Source organism: Equus caballus, chromosome 6 (assembly GCF_041296265.1).
Source record: "Equus caballus isolate H_3958 breed thoroughbred chromosome 6, TB-T2T, whole genome shotgun sequence".
In the NCBI taxonomy this organism is placed as follows: domain Eukaryota; kingdom Metazoa; phylum Chordata; class Mammalia; order Perissodactyla; family Equidae; genus Equus; species Equus caballus.
In genome coordinates this window covers 21539628-21560386 of record NC_091689.1, presented here as the reverse complement: position 1 = coordinate 21560386, position 20759 = coordinate 21539628, and the positions used below count along the sequence as shown (strand labels likewise).

Here is a 20759-nt window from a genome sequence, read left to right as displayed (position 1 = left end):
AGATAGACACCACCTCACACCCATCAGGATGGCTACTATCAAAAAAAACCCCAGAAAATAACAATTGGTGAGAATGTGGAAAATCTGGAACCCTTGTGCACTGTTGGTGGGAATGCAAAATGCTGCAACTGCCACGGAAAACAGGATGGAGGTTCCTCAAAAAATTAAAAATAGGGGCCAGCCCTGTGACGTAGTGGTAAGTTCGCACGCTCCCCTATCAGTGCCCCAGGGTTTGCAGGTTCAGATCCCAGGCGTGGACCTAGCACCGCTGGTCAAGCCATGCCGTGGCGGCATCCCATGTACAAAATGGAGGAAGACTGGCACAGATGTTAGCTCAGGGCCAATCTTCCTCACCAAGATAAACAAAAAAAATAAATAATAATTAAAAAAGAAAGTAGAATGGTGGTTGCCAAGGGCTGGGAGGAGGGGGAATGGGGAATTGTCATTTCACGGGAAAGTTTCAGTTTGTAAGATGAAAAAGTTGTGGAGGTCTGTTGCACAATGACGTAAATATACTTTACCGAACTGTATGCTTAAACACTGTTAAAATGCTAAATTGATATTGTGTGTTTTTTACCACAATTGGAAATAAATAAAATTTTTAAAAAGAGAGAGAGGTCATATGCAGTAGTTTATTTTGTTTTCTTCATGCAGTTTCTCAAGAAATCTGTGTGTGGCAAGGCCCGGCGGCAGCATGCATAGCTAACTCCTGAATTTCGATTTGGGCCCAGGACCCCACGAGACAAGTCTAAAGCAGTTTGAAAAAGAGAAAACCAAAAAGCATAAAACTCTCACCAACCGCTTTACGAGGCAAAAAGTGATCCTGATCCCCAAAGCAAATAAACGGAAAAGGAAACTATGCCTAAACCCCCCTGGGAGTAGAGATGCGGAAGCCTGAGTGATGCAGGTCGCAGAAGAACCCCTCACAACCCAGTGGAGTCAGCCCGAGAGGTCAAGGCCAGCTCACCCGAGGAAAGCTCAGAGCCCGGAGACAGCCCACCCCAGAGGGGGAAGAGCGAGCCACTTTTCACTCTCTACGTGTCTGTAATATTTGGAATTCTTACAAAAGCACTTATTCTTACAAAAGATTTGAAGTACACCTCAAGTGTAGAAAAACCATCATCACAGGAATGACACCAGTGAAGACATGTATTCCAATGGGGTTACTCCAAGCTGGGGATTTTCAGTCTCGGCTGAGCAGTCACTCAGGATGCTTTTAAAATTAGGGGTGCCAGGGCCCTGGCCCCAGGCCAACTGACTCTCTCGGGGAGGGACCTGTTTATAACCCTGGCCGACGATTCTGACGCAGAGAGAACGAGGAGATGCCCTGCAGAGGTTCAGAGATATGCCAAGACTTCTTCGAGTTCAGGAGCAAAGCAAGGATGCTGCCCCCGCCAGTGCTGGGTACCAATACTTGCAACTGTTTTGAATTCTGACCAAGATAGCTGGAACTAAAAATAAAGATGATAGGGGTTACAGGGTGTGTGTGTGTGTGCGTGTGTGTGCACTCGTGTGCATGTGTAACACTGAGACTTAAGGCCTGAGGAGGAAGGTTCCACCAGGCAGGAGGTGGCAGGAGGAAGGCCCAGGATGCAAATGGGCATCTCACAGGGGGACCATCACAGCATCTTAGGGATGTCCTGGAGGATGCAGGGAGGGGCAGGCTGGAGACAAAACGCTCAAAGGCCAGCCTGCCAGACCTCACGAGCCATGCTGAAAACTATGGACTTATCCTGTGGAACCAGGAAGGCCTCAGACGTCTGCAGCCAGGAAACAACACGATCAGGAAGAAACACGACCAGATCGTGTTTTCAGCTTTCGGAAAAAGGCAAAGGCCACAAGTGAACCGTGGCCAGCCCACCAAAGGCCCCAGCACCTGTCTGCTGAAACAATCAATGAACGAATGAGCGGGAAGAATAAGGGCAGTAGGGGGGGCCGGGGTCACAGAGCCACACCACTCACAGTGAAGTCGGCACATATGGGGCAACCCGTGACTGTGGGTCCCACGGAAACCTACGAGCAGAGGTGCTAACGCACACATACAGAGAAGGGGACTCTGAGCACTGGGTGGGGGATGGGCCCTAGAGGCTCTCTACCCCAGGGTCACCCCCAGATCGAGGCATTAAACATACAAAATCAAAACCACATCATAATGCAAAAAACCCCACTAATTAGATATCCTACACAACAAAGAATGTGTAATAGGATTGGCAGACTCAACTCAGCAATTAAAACTTCTCAGTGGAGACTGCGCCCGTGGATACTGGGGAGGAGGTGGAGGCAGTCACCCCTGCTGGGCCCACCCTGCCCGGGGAGCACGAACACCATGCTCAACACGGGTCACTCATTGAGTAACTGCAGCCAAAATGTCCTCCTTTTAACGTAAAGGTGCCAGCTAAACAGGCCAGAGCCGCGGTACTTGGTCCCATTTCCGTGTCATACAGGACGAGAGAGCTCACCAAGAGGCCTGAGAGCTAACTCTTCAAATAGAGGGCAGCCCTAAGTGCAATCGGATGCGTTACGACACCAAGTATGAAAAATCTAGAAAACGGGGCTGTAACCCAGCACAAAGAACCACTTACACACTACCTGAAATAAATCTGAACAAAATGACCCAGAAAGGGTGACAATAAAGGAGCATCAGAAAAAGAAAAACTCAGGGCTAGAAACATTGAATATGCACAAAAGAGGATCTTTAGATAGATTTTTTTAGATTTAAATTGCAAAGCAAGAAAAAGACCTCATGAGAGGCCGGCCTGGTGGGGCATCAGTTAAGTGTGCATGTTCCGCTTCGGTGGCCCGGGGTTCACTGGTTCAGATCCCGGGTGCAGACACAGCACCGCTTGGCAAGCCATGCTATGGTAGGCGTCCCACATATCAAGTAGAGGAAGATGGGCACAGATGTTAGCTCAGGGCCAGTTTTCCTCAGCAAAAAAAAAAAAAAAAGAAAGACAGAGAAGGATTGGCAGCAGTTAGCTCAGGGCTAATCTTCCTCAAAAAAAAAAAAAGACCCCGTAATTGTGCTGAAAGAACTAAGACACACAAAAACTGTTTTCAGGTCTCCTGGTGGGCTACAGCCTAGAGGGCCCCACCCACCATGCATTGCACCAGCGGCAGGCAGACACGTCCTGGAGGACCAGGTGGCTCTGTGCACGGCCACCCTCATCTGATGGAAGGAAGGCCTTTGGGGCTTTGGCACAGGCGGCAGGTGCCTGGGATGGGGAGCTTCCCACACTGCACTAACTCTTAGTTGAACATGCAATAGCTAACGAGAAAAGCACCACAAAACAGACATATTTGAGGGCAGGCTTCTTGGGTTTTATCTCTAGGACATCTGCCACTCAGGGCCGTGAGGATCCATGATTCTAGATAATTCCAACCAAGTGTCCTGTATGGTGATTGATGTGGTGAAATCTTGACAAATGACAGTTTTGAGGGAGATGACGGGAGGACATGGCCACAGTGCCACACATCACACCAAGAGGGCTCATGTGTGCCTGCCAAGTGTGAGGGTACAGTGGGGGCAGAAGATGGAGAACCCTCTCCTGCCCAGCTCCCCAACTCCCAGCACTAGGGTCTGTCTCCTGTTCTCAAGCCGCAGCTCATGCTGGTGGACTAGAATCGTCCCCACTGACTATGCACCTGGCTATCACCTGCCCATCCTCATCTCTCACCTTCCCTGCCTCCCCACAGCACCACCCTACACTGCTCCCCGGTCTGGTCCCAGTAAGTACCTTGTCTGCCCCGGGATTCCCCTACCCGGGGGGAGACCTGTAGTGGTTGGCGCTCAAATCCTGGCTTCTGTACTCACAGCTCAGACAAGTCCCTTGTCCCTCTGGTGCCTTCATTTCCCCGTCTGTTAAACAGAGATGGTGAGAGCCCCTCTCCTCACGTGAGCTATAAGGATGAAGCGTTTATAGGTGCAGTACGGAGACACTGGATGGCACATAGCAAATACTACCGACGAGCGAAGTCTTACCATCCTTAGGAGCATAACAGCCCTGTGCTGTGCAGGACGCCCAGTAAGATTGGAAGGAAAGAGGAAGCACGAAACCACCATTTGTTAGCAAAGCAGCATTACATATTTTTTAACGCTTCCATTATCAGGTGTAACATTAGCTCAATGAGACCGTGTTTTTATCCTTTCTCTGCCAGACAGGCAATGTTCCCATTAGTTAGATACCAGGACTAATCGTCATCAATGAAAATGACTTTATTTCTGAAGTTTCTGGGTCACTTTATAATTCAAAGGAAGATAAGGGAGTCGAAGGGACGGACACTCCCAAATGCAGGATGTGAAATAAATAGCATAAAACTAAAAACACTATGCTGGTGTGGAGAACACGCTTCACAGGGCAGGGAAGTGGATGGTGCGTAGCAGGTGGTCAAAACTGAGTTATCTGACTGCAGGACAGACTGGAGAAATGCTCATGGACGGATGCCCTTCCGTGAAACGCCTGGTTCTGTGTCATTTTCAATCTTCGTCCTTTCACTCCAACAGTCTACGTATCCACAATGACACTGGTGCACGTGGAAGCCTGGTACTCAAGTTTTTGGGTCAATAACCCCCTCGGTTAATATGCAGTTATAAGCACCACAACAAACAGTTTACTCCCTGGTATTTACGGATACCCACTGTGTCCACAGACATGCTAATTATCCTTTTGGCTTCAAATTCATCATCGGCAAGAGGGGAGCAATGCCACTTACCCACTGGGTTTTCCTGAGGGTCAAGTGAAAGGACCCAGCACAGCGACCGCCTGCAGATGCTTTACAAATATTAGCTACCACTTTTCTTTCTCGTCTTTTCTCCCAAATCATTAGGTTTGTAGTTTCCTATGTTTTGTTAAAGACAATGGAAGGGGCTGGATGGGTAGATGACCATCCCAAACCTTGCCCACCAGTTTTCACATGAAGACAACTATTATTTCTGCACACCCTCTTCCAGCCTGGCGTGCAAGCTCCACAGACCTGACAATTTGCAATTCCCAGCCGTAAACTCTGAATTCAAAGGACAACCACACACAACCTGACATATTCAAAGTCACACATGCTCAAGTTTTTCCCATAATGCCTAATTTACAATCATCTGCTAAGCCATAAATCGGCCTTCCGTCCTCACTCACCTGTTACAGCCGTGCAACACTCGATTCCCACAGGAATCACTGCTCGTCTCTTCTTTTTCCTGCTCATCAAAAGAACCCCGCTTCTTCCCAGAATAACAATCAGACTCCCAACTTAGCAAGCAGCCAATTTCTTGACAATTTCACTGATGACAAAAAAAGCAGTGTTTATGACAACTTTTTCCAGCTTTCAGCTACATCCTTTTAACCTTGGAAAACTAATGGTTTTACTGCGATCGTGCTGAGGACAGCTGGCTGTGTGGCCGCAGCAGAAGGCTGTAGTGAAGTTGCCCCAAGAGCAGAAGCGGGATTAGCCGGGTTAACGTGGGTTAGACACAAGCCTGCCGGATGGCCACAAAGCCGCACCTTCCTAGGGGCTCCCATGGAGCGGGGAAGGGGGCTCTCAGAGGGGAAGGGCTGCCCAGCCTGGAGTTTCGGAGCCTGACAAGGAAAGCCAGGACTCATCCTGCCTGCTGCCCCGCGAGCGGTGGCCTCGAGGGGAGAGCCACATTCAGAGATGGCAAGCGACTCAAGTGGCCAAGTGAGGCTCTCCATCCATCTCACGCCCACACTTTGACTGAAAAACCTCCGCTTCTGCATCAGTCCCTTTTTCTTTCTGGAATACAAAGGTGCTGTGACTCTCAATCATGTGACAGCCAGCTTAGTTTCCAAAAGAGGTAACTCTTACAAGTGTAGAGAGTGTTCATCGAATCGGATGACTTTACAAGACCCTCATAAAAGGCCGGGAGAGAGAAGTACCATGTGTGGTCAGAGCAGGAGCCCCGGGAAGGGGGGCTACCCAACGCGGCTTCATGGAGTGTCAGGGCAGTGAGGACAGGGTCCAGGATGAGGTGTGGCCTGCCAGGTCACCCCTTGCCCCGGCCCCTTTCAAGTCATGCTCATACACTTAATCAACTCTTCCCAGGCCCCTGAGATAGAAGTTCAAAGCAGACTGAAGCCCAGGAGGACCTGTCTGGTCCAGCCACTGGCTTCGCGCATGGCCCCTGCCACGTGCTCCCAGAAAGCTGTCACCTCTTTTAGTTCCTGGCACTAACCCAACCACCCACTGCCCCCTAAACCACCTGTGGGGTCCACCCCATTCCTTTCAGTGCCCCCAATGAGTGGGGCTTCTTTGGGGAGCCTGTCTGACCCCCCCCAGTACATCTCGTGAACTCTGACCCCTTCTCTTTGTGCACAGGAGTCCCTATATAGAGTCCGTCTTGGGTGGTCTCTCCAGCCCCCTTCCTGGCACACCGCTGTGCATCACGTGAAGGAATGAATGAGTTCGAGTCAAGCTAGAGCTAACAAGGAGAGGTAGAGGGCCAGGACAACATCCCAGAGAGTTACAAAAGGGCTCAGCTCTCAGGCCCGATCGAGGGGCTCCCCGGCCCCTGAAGTCTGTGAGGTGTCCCTGGCACCCAGGACTAATAACCAGAGTGAATGAGCAGTCCTCCTGCCTTCCCAGAAGCCCCCGAAGTGCTGCCTCATGTCACAATAGGTGGACGATGACTCACGGACCAGCAAAACCACGCTCAGGAGACAGGCCAAAAAATTATTCCACCCATAATTTAGTTTTCCTCTCTTGCCAGAATGAAGAAGTCCTGTGACACCAGACCGCAGTTAGAAATCAAAATTACGGCCTTACCACCAGTGGAAGGTATTAAGCACTTTCGCCTCTTAATGAACCCAGAGGTCCCAAAAATCAAGTCTGTGCCACTACCGTGTGCCAGATCCAACTGCAGTCCATCTTGCCACGGCTGATCAAGGGACATAGGCCCGCGAATCACTCTTGCCACCCACGACACGACCCTGGGGAGGCTGCAGCTGGGGAGCATGCAATGACAGTTCTTGAAGCTGAATGCGTGGAAACAGCTCATCCCCTTCCAGGAGGGAGTCAGCCCTGAAGACTCTCAACAGAATTATCTCCCGGGTTCTAACACACATGGTTCCCCCCAAATGTTCATGCTTCTGAAACTGGCATGTATGCGTGCCTCCTAAAATCAAGGTGTGCCCTTCCAACCCCCCACCCCAAAGCTCACCAGGCAGAGTGCCTTAGGGTTCGGACAATAAGAAATCAATCCCCCCAAAAAGGGGTGTCGGCGAGTTTAAGGAAGGCTCAAAGTTCACCAAGTCTTACACGAGAGATGGAGAAACTCTGGCGAATGTCACTCCCTTCGGAGGCGATTTTCCAAGGATCAATGACACATTCATCCACCAATTAATATAATTAGAAGTTCTTTATAGATTTTAAGCACAACAAAAGAAATCATTCGATGGAGAAATTTACATGGTTTGAAAGATGTGGGTATGAAGATGTTCACTGTAGTGCTGTTTATAATTTCAAAGAAGCCGGAAACTCCACGAAGGACTTGTGAAATGAACAGGGGGTAACCCTTGCACAAATCAGACAGTGAAACTGAGGATGCAAATCTGCACTTACATCTGAAAATATGTCAACGATTTTAGATAAAAAGCAGGTCTTTAAAAGCATCGTATTCATTCAACAAACACTAATTGAAGAATTACCATGTGGCAGGTGCACAGTGAACAAGTCACCACTCCAGCATCCTCCAGCACCAACGTCTGAAAATATCTGAAAGACTCACAAAAACGTCCAGGCTGGTCATCATAGGTGGCAGAGTTCCACTGATGTGAACTTTGTTCCCCTTTTGCATTTTCTGAAGTTTCTAAAACAAACATGTAATTACTTGACTAATTAAAGAATAAGTGGAAAGGGATTTTTAAAGAAAAGAAAAGAAAAATATTGGGGCCAGTGCGGTGGCATAGCAGTTAAGTTCACACGTTCCGCTTTGGCAGGCCGGGGTTCACCAGTTTGGATCCTGGGCGTGGACCTACACACCACTGTTAAGCCACGCTGTGGCAGGTGTCCCACATATAAAGTAGAGGAAGATAGGCATGAATGTTAGCTCAGGGCCAGTCTTCCTCAACAAAAAGGAGGAAGATTGGCAGCAGATATTAGCTCAAGGCTAATCTTCCTCAAAAAAAAAAAAAGAAAAGAAAAGGAAAAAAACTATCACAACAAACTCGTCCCCAAACAATTCATTTATCTAGAAAGTCCATATATGGAACACAAGATGCTTCTCACCTCCCTCCTCCACCCCCAGGGGAACTCAGGCTTCTCCTTGCAAGCGGAGGCACCAAGACTCCAGCACCTGGCTGCTGGTCCCCCCAGGGGTCCAGCCAGAGCCACGCTGGATCTCCAGGTCTGGGACTGGGGCAAAACTCATTGACTTCATCCCACACACATCTCCTGCTCCCAGGAATTTGAGGAAAGGGGGAACGACTGGGGGTCCTAATCCTTATTTAGACACTTACAACACATCAAGCCGTTAGTCCACACCCGGAACACTTGTTTTAAAGTCAAACTGACCTTTTTTTAAAGGTCAAACTGAACACCTAAAAATATCAAACCCCTGCGCTCCTCTTTAATTCAGATGAAGAAACATCACCAAAGGCCCTCTATTTACTCAATATTTAAGAATAATCTACAGAGCAAATAAGACTCAAAAGAGGCCACCTGCATGAAGAACTTTCTGGAATAGATAAGCAGTTCGGTCCAAGCCTTGGGGGGGTGGGGGGGGAGGGGTGTGTGCAGTGAAAATCAACACCTCCCAGCCCCAGCCGGGGAGGGGGTCCTACCATCACCACCTTGGAGCTAAGGAAGCAGAGCCTCAGAGAAGCCCAGAAACCTGCCCAAGGTCAAAACTAGAAGTAAACAGAAGCCAAAGATTCAAACACAGAGAGGTGTGTGGGCTTGAGAAGCCCGCAATGTGCCCCGAAATAAAGCAGGTCCCAAGGAAGAGCGCCCCTGGAGACACCATTAAAAAAAGGGACTTCTTGCATTCAGCCTGTGAAAACTTAATTTCAGCCGTCTCTGCTCCCCGACAACGGCCTGGGTACAAAAACCAATGTTAGAAGAACATGATGGATGGTTAGTCACTTAATTCTTAATAAAGATTTTCCTTGAATCACATATGATGACTTTCACTTCTACAAATCATGCTGATTCATATTTGATTGACGGCAGAGAGCGAGCCGTTGACAGACAACTCCAACACAGTGACCGACACAGAGGAAAAGCCCAATAAATATGAGAAACCACAGAAAAATCCCTATGTTAAAAGGTGATATGAGTATTTCGTGTGTGTGTATGTGTGTGTCCCCAAATAGTAGCCATAGTTCTGAGAGATTAGCATCTGAATGTCAAATTACTTGATACCTGGATTCCTCAGGCTCTAAAAATACTTGAAAATAAAATATTAATGAAGAGACTGACAAACCGCGGGTTGCCGCTTGGAGCAAATGAACTCCTGGCAGCCCATTTGTCAGCTTTGTCAACCGCAGCCTTGATCCTGGAGCCTAGAAGGTTCTTCATTAAACAGATGCCCGGATCTGTCTCTGTGAACATCCACTTTCCCCTAACTCCACAGTCTGGAAATCACAGGCGGTTCTAACAAAATATAATAACCAAAAAACGTGCCATTCCAGGGAATTCATTTTTGATGGCCAGCCAGCAACCAGTCTCCTGTGACATCATCGGGAGTCGGCACCCCCTGGCGTGGACCTGAAATGGGACCACAATTCACAATCTGGGTTTCCTGGTCCAGCACTATAGTGAAATAGCGAATGGACGCCAACCAGTGCAAACCAGAAGAGAGCTTTCCTCCTGTTATCATCCTAAATGATTTCTGAAACCACAAGAGGGGCGGAAGGAAATATAACTTCTGCAAGGAGACATTTGAGGCAGGGATAAGGAGGAAGAAAAGCGAGACCAGCCCACAGCCGATGACTGTGTTTTTCCTAGCCCACTAGCCTCAACACCATCCACTGAGCCACTCTGATCATCGGCTCTGGGTCCAGCACTTTACATGAATTTTTTATATGCATTACATCAGCTCCAATTATTATTTCCAGTTACATTTAAACACAGTATCTTTCCTATCGATTTACTCGCGGCACACATGCAAATACTTGATGCCATTTGTCAAAGCTACGATTCTAAGGGTAATTTAAAAATGTTTAAATGTCCAAGCATTTTTAGGATATCCCACTTACTGCTTTGTATCCGAAACCTATTAAAAATTCAAATCCTTTCAAAATAGGCCAGAGTGTGAGATGGGTAAACAAGGCAGAGTCAGCCTCGTGGAAGGACAAATTAAACAGCAGAGAAGTCCAGGTCTGCCACTTGACAGCATTTCTAAGTAAGCTGATTATTATTCAGGGGCCAGATTTCTTAAAGCCAGAAATTACTTCTTTACTTATTACCATTACGTATTATGCATATATTGTCAGGTTTAGACTCTTAAGATGTCTAAGAAGACAACACTAGCACTGTCACTATGTGGTTACACGGTAAATCGCCACCCCAAGTTTTCACCTGGGCCAGCCCCTCTCTGACCTGCCCCTTCCTTCATTCACGGGACATGCTGTCCGTGTACCGAGGATGCAGAGAGAAAGAACACGCAACCCCGTGCCCGGCAGCATCCTGCCTAGGCGGACACAGACTGGTAAGGAAGCAGTGGTCAGCTCCTGACCTTGGGGAATCAGGGAAGGCTTCTGAGAGAAGGGAGCCTTAGGGAACTGGGTCTTATGGACAAATGAGGTCCCCAGGCATCCCCCCCACAACGGCTGGTGAAAGCAAGTTGCAGACGTCCAACCATTTGGGGAAGTCTTTTAACCAGCTGCTCCCGATGACAGCCCTTCACACCCACCTCTTTCCCTCCCGGGGCCTGGGGCCACTCACCCACTCACTGGAGCCTCCATCACTGGTCCCTCCATGTCAGCCCCCAGCCCGGCCTCCCCGGCCCCCAGCATTCCAGCCCCTCCGACCCAACCCTGGGTCCCTGCGGTCTTGACACCCTCCAGTGACAGCCCTATTTCTTTTATCACTAACATTCTTCTTTCTCAGTGGCTTACGCTCCATGTTCTCTGTTTTCTAGAAGCGTCCCCACTACGGCAATCACGCTGTTCTAACAAGTCTTCCAGTTGCCACTTCTTTGATCATTTGTAACCCAGAACTGTCCTGTTTGCGTCGGGCTCCCAACCCCCTTCCTCCACATCCCCTCCTCCTGGTCCTTGGCTTCAGAGACACACACAGGACAAGTTCCCGCAGCTCCAGCTACTTCTTCACGCCTCCCCCTTGGCCGTCCTGCTGCCTCTCCGTGGGCTGGCCCACGAGTGTGCTCCCAGGCCCCACGGTTCACACCCAGGTCTCCGGTGAGCTCTGCCGTGCTCACGGGTTCCACTCTACGGAAATGCGCCCAAGTCTGCATTCCCTCAAATGGTCCTGCCCGGACCAGGAGGGCAGCCCCTACGTGCACAAGGCCCAAGTGACGCCTCCTGAAATCCTGCACCCTAGAGCCCCGGCTGGCCTCTTCCCAGCCCCAGACCTGCTAACAAGACTGGCTCAGAAGGTCAATGACACTCATTTCCCGCATGCTCAGTACCTCCCAAGGTAGCGCTAAGATGTTAAAATAATTTGATTGCTAATTATGATGGAGAAAAAATAATCAGCTTATGTGTGCGACCAAGCTCAGCCTCTCACAGAGCCCTCAGCCATGGAGTTTCTCCTTCCTTCCCTTGGGTGGCCCCTGGGCAGCTCCTCTAGACTCTGGCTCTCTGCTTTAACATCCGAGATCGGCTTGCCAGACCCACCCAAGGAGCCATCTCCTCACCTCATCGGGACCCCTTGGTCCAGGAAGACACTTCTCCATTCTAGACCAGCAGACACAACCAAGGCAGAACAAGTATGTCGACCACCACCCATGGAGGGAAGGGGCCACTGGAATAAGACTGACATTGGCAGCTGGGGAGATCTGGGCCTCGGCTTGCCTTTTCCAAGAAGCGGATGCTCCTCATACTCGGAGCCTTCTGCTGAAACACCTTCCCTGGCCCCACAAGGCCAAGTTCCAACTCCTTGACCTCCAGCATAGGGTCTGCCACGCCTAGTCCCAAACCACGTCTCCAGCTTTCTTCTCACACAAATTCCCTACATCAGTAGAGTTTGACCCTGGAAGAATGGGGATAGAATGGGGGTTCTACTGGGAAGTGTTTGAAAACCACTCATGTCTGGGCGCCACCCTCAGAGATTCTGTCTCACCAGGGGAGCGGGCCTGCACGGTTTATTTTTTTTTAATCTCCCAGGTGATTTTAACGTGGAGTCTGAGTTCCGAAGCACTCCGCTCTTGCTGGCCAAATTAGGCTACTCAGTGACATCCCTATGCTCTTTCGGCACAGCTCCTAGGCAGATGAGGTCCAAGCAGAAGCCAGGCAACCATGCCACCCATTACATAAGGGGGCTCGGCCCGTAGGCTCAGTGCCATCAAAAGTGAGCTGGAGCCGCTCTTATGGGCTCACGCTGATTTTAAAACATTTAATACCTTTGCCAGCCCCAACTCTGGGAGCCTGAAACCAGCCATGGCGGGAATCTTGACACCCCAGTAATCGGCAGATGCGACAATCAAGGCTCCTTGTTTTTTCTTCTCAGAGAGCAGGTTTACAGGCACACTACAGGCTCAGGGACCTCCTACGTTGGAGAAGCCAGGAAAAGGAACATTTGTATTCCTTTCAGGCCTGCAGACTTTAGTCCTAAGAACGGGCCAGGGTTTTCCTCATTTACGCAGACTATGGGAAGGGGAAAGAGAGAGAAGGGAGGATGATGGAAAAAGAATGTGAAATCACAAAATCCTTTCAAACAAAGGATTTTTTTCAATTTGTTCAGAAGACTTGGGCTGAGAGGTATGGTAAAGAGAGTTCTCCGGAGACAAGCTTTCATGGAGCAGATAAGAATAATCTCATTAGTATGTCATTTCTTTGATTGTCAAGTGGAAGGTGGAACTCTTATCTTACATTGACTTAACAGCCTTTCCATAATCTTAATCTTATTCCAGTGACCTCATCTGCCCAGAACACCCTCTTTTCATGGCACAAGGACAGACTTCACAGTCAATCCTGTCTGATTTATCTCAACTTCAAAATCACAATCTTCCAAATAAATCAAGCTTTCCCCTGCAGACAAGGCGATGGCACTGGCCCGCGAGAACAGAGGTGCAAACTGGCTGCCTTCCACTTAGGCTGAAAAGATTTCACGGATTTTAAAGATTTCATCACCTTCCGAGTAGCAGCTTTTTTATAATTGTGTAAAGGAGGCAGGGACTCTGCTATTTTCATGCCTGTGTCTTAATGCAACCAAACTGCGTGATTGAGAGCCATTTGTTTCTTTAATTTTAGCACACCAGGAGATGTGATTAAGAGCTCTGGGCTCAGGCAGACCCAGCTTCAAATCCCGGCTCACGCGCCTTATTGGACTATTACGTCGATGAGCCACTTACATTCTCAGTGCTGGTGAGAATTTTAAAGTGTGCACACAGGGCCTGGGACATCACAAGCCCTCAGCAAACGATACCTATTTCTACCCCTTAACACACCCCAAATCTCGATTTAAATCAGGTGAACTCAGTACACCACTCCACTCGCTCAAATCCACATTTGCCTACTGATGGCTCAGGAAGGTATCAGTTCACATGGTAGTGATGCACTATATGGGATTTCGCCCTTCCCCCCTTGAAACACACACACCCTTCCTTTCTAAAACACCTTCTGCATTCCCTTGCCACCTAAAGTTGGATGTTGACATCCTGGTCCCCTAAGCCGCTGTCCTGAGGGCATCAGGTGCTGTTATGAAACACATGGATGCCCTCAGGGCCCGCTGAGAAGCAGTGGAAGATCCTGAATAAGTCGCTGGGTGTTTGGGGGCTGGCTGAATTATTTTTCTGTCACTCCTCCGCAGGGTGATGGCAGAACGTGAGGCTTCTATTGTGCCAACAGCTGGGGAGCCAGGAGACCCAGCTCCGGAAACAGAGTGTACACTCTGGATGGCCCCGGACTCCCCTCCCGGCCAGGGCACTCTCTGTGAAGTCTATTTAGCTGCTCGGTGACCTTTCCCTGGTTGTCAGGCGGCGACCTCGGGACAAAGAACTCCTACTGCCCATCTCCAGAGCCTTAGGAAATAAAATATCCCGGGGGCCTGACTCCAATTCTCAGAAGAAAAATTGCAACACGACCCCATTCAGGTGCCGAATTGGAAAACCACCAAGCTAAGGGAAACCCACATGGCTGGCCCGAGGCCCACTTGCTAAATAGCAGCTTCCACTCAGTCAAAACAAGGCTGGTACCTCCAACAGGGAGCCATGGAGGTTTGCCCGGGGCCAGGGATGAGGTCAGGAAGGGCTGTACTTGGTGGCTCTTAACCTTGTTTGGGTCAAGGGCTCACCTAAGAAGCTGATGGAACCCAGGCTGCCTTAACTGGCCCGAATCGAGGCTTTAAATGCAGGAGCCACCTCCCAGGACCCAAAGGCATAAACCCCATTCACCATTAGCATATCTTATTATCAGACTGGAAACCCACATTAGAATAAGAAAAAAGTCTGTTCCAGCAGCCTGAAGGAAAACAATTCCAGGCAGACCAGTAACCAGAAATCAAGTTAGCAAGTAGCAAAGGAGAAAATTCAGGAAGACGCCCCCTTGTTCCCTACACTGAGAAAATGAAGAGCATATTAACAGACAATTAGCTCGGTTAAGGTCACTCATCAGCAACTTGTCCAGCCCACTTTCTGGATCCTTCCGGAAACCCCCCTGTGTCTGGGCTGTGATCAGCTCCCAGACCTCGGGCAGATCAAAGCGCTGGTGGGAGCAAGAATAAAAAAAATGAAACTATCAAATGACAAACTGGAGCCCAAGAGACCTGCTACAGAAAGAGGATCTCTCATCACGGTTTCTTTGCGAGGGGAACAAAAGGCAATCCTGGGCGACACCTCTCCCCATTCCTGCTTTTCCTACCTGAAATTAACAAACGGTAGGCGACCCGACTAATTGTTTTAAACCACCACGGAAGTAGTGTCTGAGTCTTGGGACAACAGGAAAAAAATTAAAGCTCACAGAAGCTCCTTGGGCACCGCAGATCCACTGTTCATTTAGTAAACAAGTGAGCCATACAAAGATTCCTAGGAAGCCAGGTTTGTTCACTTTCTGAGGCCCGCTCCCAGAACTAAGTTCTCTGCGGGATCAGCGTGGCCTTGGCATTCCACAGACGGGCAAGCATCACGCCTGTGCAACTTGGGGCCCATCTTAAACATCAATGCCCCCTTATGCTCTCCACCCCCCGCCTCCATGTGGACAGCAGAGTGCGGAGGGGGAACTGGGAGCGCTGTCTCCTTCCAAGCCCCGCGTTTTCTGAGGGATTTACACTGTCCTGCGCAGGAACCAGGAACGTTCTCCAGGCTCCATCAGACATTCCTGGAGGCTGTTTCCCAGATCAGGACGGCCAGGTGGGAAACAGAACTGTTTTATCTGATGACCACAGCAAGGGAGAACAGGAGACCGCTCCCTAGCCCCTTAAAGTACAGTCGCCGTCCATCAGAGGATGTCAAATGCTTTGCCAACCACCCATTAGTTTTTATGGTGACCTGAGAAGCAGATTGAGAATCATTACCTTCATTTTTACAAGGCAAGGAACCAAAACCACAAGGGAGACTCGAGAGGCACCAGGCCAATCCAGTCTCAGCCTGTGTTCTACGCTGACCAACCTCTTCTATCTCCATCTCTGGCCTACAGAGGCACGGAGAACACCACGACTGGAAAGGGGATTCAGGCCAGCTGAGAAGGGAGCCAGGCCAGTAAACCCAAACTTTGGTGTTCAGAGACAACCGCATTTAGAAGGAGGAAGAGTTGCCTAAAGGAATTGCTTTGATTCAGGCAGGAGAGGTTCCAGCTGTAACAATGATTAGATCTGCAAGCTGTGTGACCTCAAGAATGTAAATATCAAAGGCCGGTAGGAATTGTGGGATCACGAATCATTTCTGTTTTACTGTTTCTATTTCTCTTTATTTCCACGTTTCTATCCGGAGCGTTTTATGATCAGAACAAAAGTTATGCGAACTTATTTCTACTGATACTGCACCAACTTGGAAAGAATAAGCACGAATAAAACCTTTTTTAAATCTCACTGATCTGTGAGGCTCCATCACCCTTCCCGCACGTAGAACCCGGCCGCTCTCCAGCTGCCCAATACGCCGGAGAAGGGCCAGCGCGGGCCGCTGCTGCACGGCCAGCCCCGGGCTGGGAGCCGCCCGGACTCCAAGGCTGGGATCCTAATAGACCACCAATCCGCGCCGAGGAGCGGGCTTCCCGGGGAACATCACTTAGGGAACAACGTGCCTCTCTCCCAGCCGTCCTCAACCGCGGGCCGCCGGGGCTGTCACTTCCCGGCTGCTCGGTCACCGGACGGCCAAGCCAGAAAACGGGGTTTTTTTCATTTCCACCCCAGAACGAGACATCTCCGAAGTTGAAATATGCATTGTCACCAACAAGTTTAATCCAGGACCGCGAGCCCTTCCCTTCTCCCCAGAGTCGCGCGAGGGGGCGCTCCGGCCCCTCCAGCCCTCGGAGCGCCCCAGGACCCCGCGAGCCGAGCGGGAAGGGCCAGGGCCGGGGAACCGGGATCTGCCGGGCGCACGCGGGGGCTCCCAGGGCGGCTCGGCGCAGGAATCCCGGCCCGCCCGCCTGCGCCGGGGTGATTGGGGCGCCCAGGGGAGCGGCGAGGGGCGCGCGAGGCTTTCCGAAGCCGCTCGGCGCCAGCCGCGCCCGAGCCCCCCGGAGCCCCGAACTCAGGCGGCGGGGAACGATCGGCGCCCGCGAGGTGCGCAAAGCCGCGGAGCCTCATGTGGCCCCGGGGGAGCGAGGCCGGGCGCGGGGCTGGAGCGCCCGTGGGGGGCGGCCGGGGTGCCGCCAGCCTACCTGGCTCGCATTGCGTCCCCGGGTTCCTGCGGCTCTCCTCGCGGTCTGGGAGCTCGACCGGCCGGGGCGCGCGCGGCTCCGCAGAAATCACCGCGCGACGGCGGCTAGGGGCCGGGACCGCCGAGAGTGGCCGGAGCGCTCAGCCCCTGCCTCCGCGGGCGGAGGGTGGTCCCCCGCCGGGGCGGGGCCGCGGGGGCGGGGGCGGGGCGCGCGAGGCGGGGACCAGGGCACGGGCGGAGGGTGGTCCCCGCGCCGGGGCGGAGCCTCGGGGGCGTGGCCGCAGGCGGCGGAGGAGGGGTCTCCGCTCCCGGCTGAGTATCGGGGCGGGGCTACTGGCGGTGGGGGCGGAGCCTGAGTGAGGCCACTCGGGAAGCGGGAAAGGAATACGGGGAGGGGGCGGGGCCGAGCTGTGGCTGCTAGGAGACAGGGGGCGGGGCCGAGCTGTTGCCGCCCGGAGCTCCGGGGCGGGGCGTCGCTGCCAGGAGGCGGAGCAAAAGCGTATGGGGCGTGGCCGAGCGCGGCTGCCAGGAGGCAGGGGGCGGGGCCGAGCCGTTAGCGCCGGAGGCCAGGGGCGGGGTGTGGCCGCCAGGGGGCGGGGCTAGCGTGGAGGGGCGGGGCCGACCCTGGGCCGCGCGGAGGCCTGTCCAGCCAGCGCGCGCACGCGGGCGGGGGTTGGCGTGGCGTCTCCCCGAGCCCCGGCGGTGATCCCGCCTCGGCGCCTCACCCTCTTCCTCATCCGGCCGCTGGTGGGCGAACGGATTTAGTACCGAGCGCATCTAGATGCTGCTGGTTAGTTGCGACCTTTTGGCCGCGCTCCGTGCCCCCGGCACCCCCATCCTCTCACCCCTTCTCGGGGAACCGCAGTCGGCATCCCCTGGGTGAGGTTCGGATCCGTAAGAGGGCGTCGGCCAGGCCGCGGAGGGCAGCCCCTGATTCTGGAACCCTTCTTACAACACACTTGTTGAGAGCCGTGGGAGGCGTGCGGGCAGGCGCGAGGCTGGGGGTCCAGCGCAAAGTTAAAAAGCAAGAACAGGAGAAAAGCAGTCACACTGCAAATCACAAAGAAAGAAAACTTCCTGCTAAGCTGAATGCAGACGGAGTCCATAGCATCAGATAGCTGTCATTTACACTTCGTCTGGTCCGTGCGCCGCCCGGTCCCCAGCGCCTAGGACATGTGTGGTACTCAGTAGGCACTCAATAAATGCTCCGTAAATGAATGCACCACTCACCGTGTGCCAAGCCCTTTCCGTAGGCTGCACACTGAATCCTCAAAAAATCCCACACTTGGTTACTCTCATCAGTGCATTTCACAGTTGGGTAAACTGGAGCTTGGAGGGTTAATCTGACAGCAAGAAAGTGGTAGAACCAGAATTTGACCTGAGGCCACTGCCGAGGCTGGGCTGTAACCACTGTGGTGGACTGCCCCCAGCCTCCCTGCACGCCTGGAGCCCCCCTGCAAGGCCAGGGCTCCTGCAATGAGCAACTAGCATGAAGCACAGGTCTTGGGGGAGAAAAGCTGACATTTTGTTTCAGGTGGAGAGCTAGACACACCTTGAGTGATTCCGGACGGTCGCCTGGGGAGGCAGAGAATATTCTTCCCCTTTAATAGGTGACTGCAGACCTTGTGCCCCATGTCACGATCCCCTGCGACCTGTGAGCCTGAATTCAAACCGAGGCTTTTCAGGCTCGCAGGCCCTTGCTGCTCCATCTGGCTTGGAGACCTCCGTTTACCCAAGGAAACTGGCCTCCCACCTCTAGGTTTGAAGCCCCAGTTGAGCTTTCAGAAGGAAACACAGGAAGACAGATACATAAATCTAGAAGGGTGGAGATGGGGGTTCTGATTTTGGTGTCATCTATGTGTAGACAATTGAATTCCTGAAAATGGGTACAATTCACCCTAAAATGTATGCTGCCCATTTTGAAAGGAGGCAGGCACCCTGCAGGAGTGGGCAGAGAAGGCTCAGAGAGGAGGAGGGCTTCCAGGGGCCGTGTGGAGGCCCAGGGAGTCCTCAGTGGCACAGGGACACGTTAGGACCACTGACTCGGGAGCCAGCCTGCTGGACTTGAACCTCTGGCAAATTATTTTGCCTCTGTGTGACTCAGTTTCCTGAATGCGTATGAAAATAAAACACGGCATGTAAAGTGCTTAGCAGAATACCTGGCACAGAACAGCATTTGATAAGTTTTAGCTACTATTATTACTGCTATCTCAAATGACCAATACCCTCGCTGTGTTAAAAATGCCTATAAAGCATGGCAAAGTCAAGCCAGTAGAAAATGGACAAAGGGTATGAAAAGACAATTCCCAGAGGCACCACAAATGGCCCAAAGCATGAAAAGCTTTGCAGCCACACTGATGAAGGGAGAAGGAGAAAAACACAAAAGGCAATCAAATGAGAAAGGCAGAGTCCAGGTTGGGAAAAGCTGAGTTCGCTGAGCAGCGAGGGAGGGAGAAAGGCGCATGAACAATCACAGAGAACAGAGTGCTGTAGAAATACAGCTGACCGCGTGAAGAAGTGAAACCCTTGGTCGTTTCGCCTGGGGGAGCAGAGAGCATGTCTATGGTGTCCACAGTTGTACCAACAGTACTTGGTATTGTTCTGCCCTGAGCTTCATCCTAGGAGAGGAATTTACGAGGTCGGAATGATTAAAGAGAGCTGCGACGAAGGCATGAACAGCTATCTTATACCCTTTCTGCAAGAGCTCAGGTTCCCCTGGAGGCTGGCTTGAGCAAAGGAGGCAGCATTACATGTTTAGGTATCAGCCATCTGTGGAACGTTCTGTCTTTTGTGTTCTGGAAGGCAAGGAAGTCGCAAGGTGTTGCTCCCTGTCGCATTTACGCTTTCTAGTTCCACCAGTTTTTATTACTTGCCTTTCCAAAGCCAAAAGGAAAGAGAACACAGGAGCTGTTCATAACATTCATGACATTCAATTACTCAATAAGCGTTTCTAGGCGGAACATGTACAGCAAAATCAATAATTTGTTTTTTTAAGTACAAAAATGACACGCGCTTGTTTCGAAGGATTCAAATGATTAGGGAAGTGTGTAAAGTAACAAGTAAGCATCAATTGCCAATTTCATACCCTCTCTCAAGATTCCATGGTTAACAGTGTATTGTTATATGTCCATCCAGAAATTTCTTCTAGGCATTTACGTATATGTTAATGTGTGTGTGCATGTATATACAATATATGTGTGTGTGATGTGTGTGTATGCATACAAATATATGCGTACACATGCACAGATAAATAGAGAAAGACAGACTGAGTGTGGTAGGTTCTGAAGTCGGGCTTCCTGGGGTTGAATGCCAGCCCCACCACTTAATGGCTAGGTGTTTTCTCATCTTAAAATGGGTGCAATACTTGCAAGGATTAAATGAGGTAATGCATGCAGACTGATCAGCATAGTGCTTGCACACAGTGCATACATCATCTATAAATGCAAGCTATTACCATTATTATTTATATATACACATACTCACACAACCCAAGAGAACAATCCTATTTTATATCAGCTGTACACAGAAATATCTTTTTCCAAGCCACTGTAGTTATCAAGAGGCTGGCCACATTGCTTTGAGGGAAAAGGGGTGACGAGATAGTCCAAGAAAGTGAACTTCAGAGCTCACAAAAGGATTTCATTTGCCAAATCTCGCCATGAGTGTGGGCTTCTCTTTAATGGCGTCTACTCAATGTGTAGGAAGGATGCCATTTTAGGAAGTCTCCTGTGTGTAGGAAAAGAAAATGCGCAAGGAAGTTAGATTAAGGACTGGGGTGGGTTTGCACTGTCCACATGGCACCTCTGTTATTAAAATTAGCAAT

At 50.9% G+C, this 20759-nt stretch overlaps 1 protein-coding gene across 2 annotated transcripts in view; it reads right to left on the bottom strand.

The window, feature by feature from the left end:
- The window catches only part of SH3BP4 (SH3 domain binding protein 4), a 95998-nt gene extending 78858 nt beyond the window's left edge, over positions 1-17140 (bottom strand). Inside the window, exon 1 of one of the 2 annotated variants that reach the window (XM_023642628.2) lies at positions 16938-17140. The gene's annotated coding sequence lies outside the window, so the exon portion shown is untranslated. The remainder of the gene's footprint in view (positions 1-16937) is intronic. The other variant, XM_023642629.2, reaches the window with a different exon arrangement.
- Between the last annotated feature and the right edge of the window lie 3619 nt (positions 17141-20759).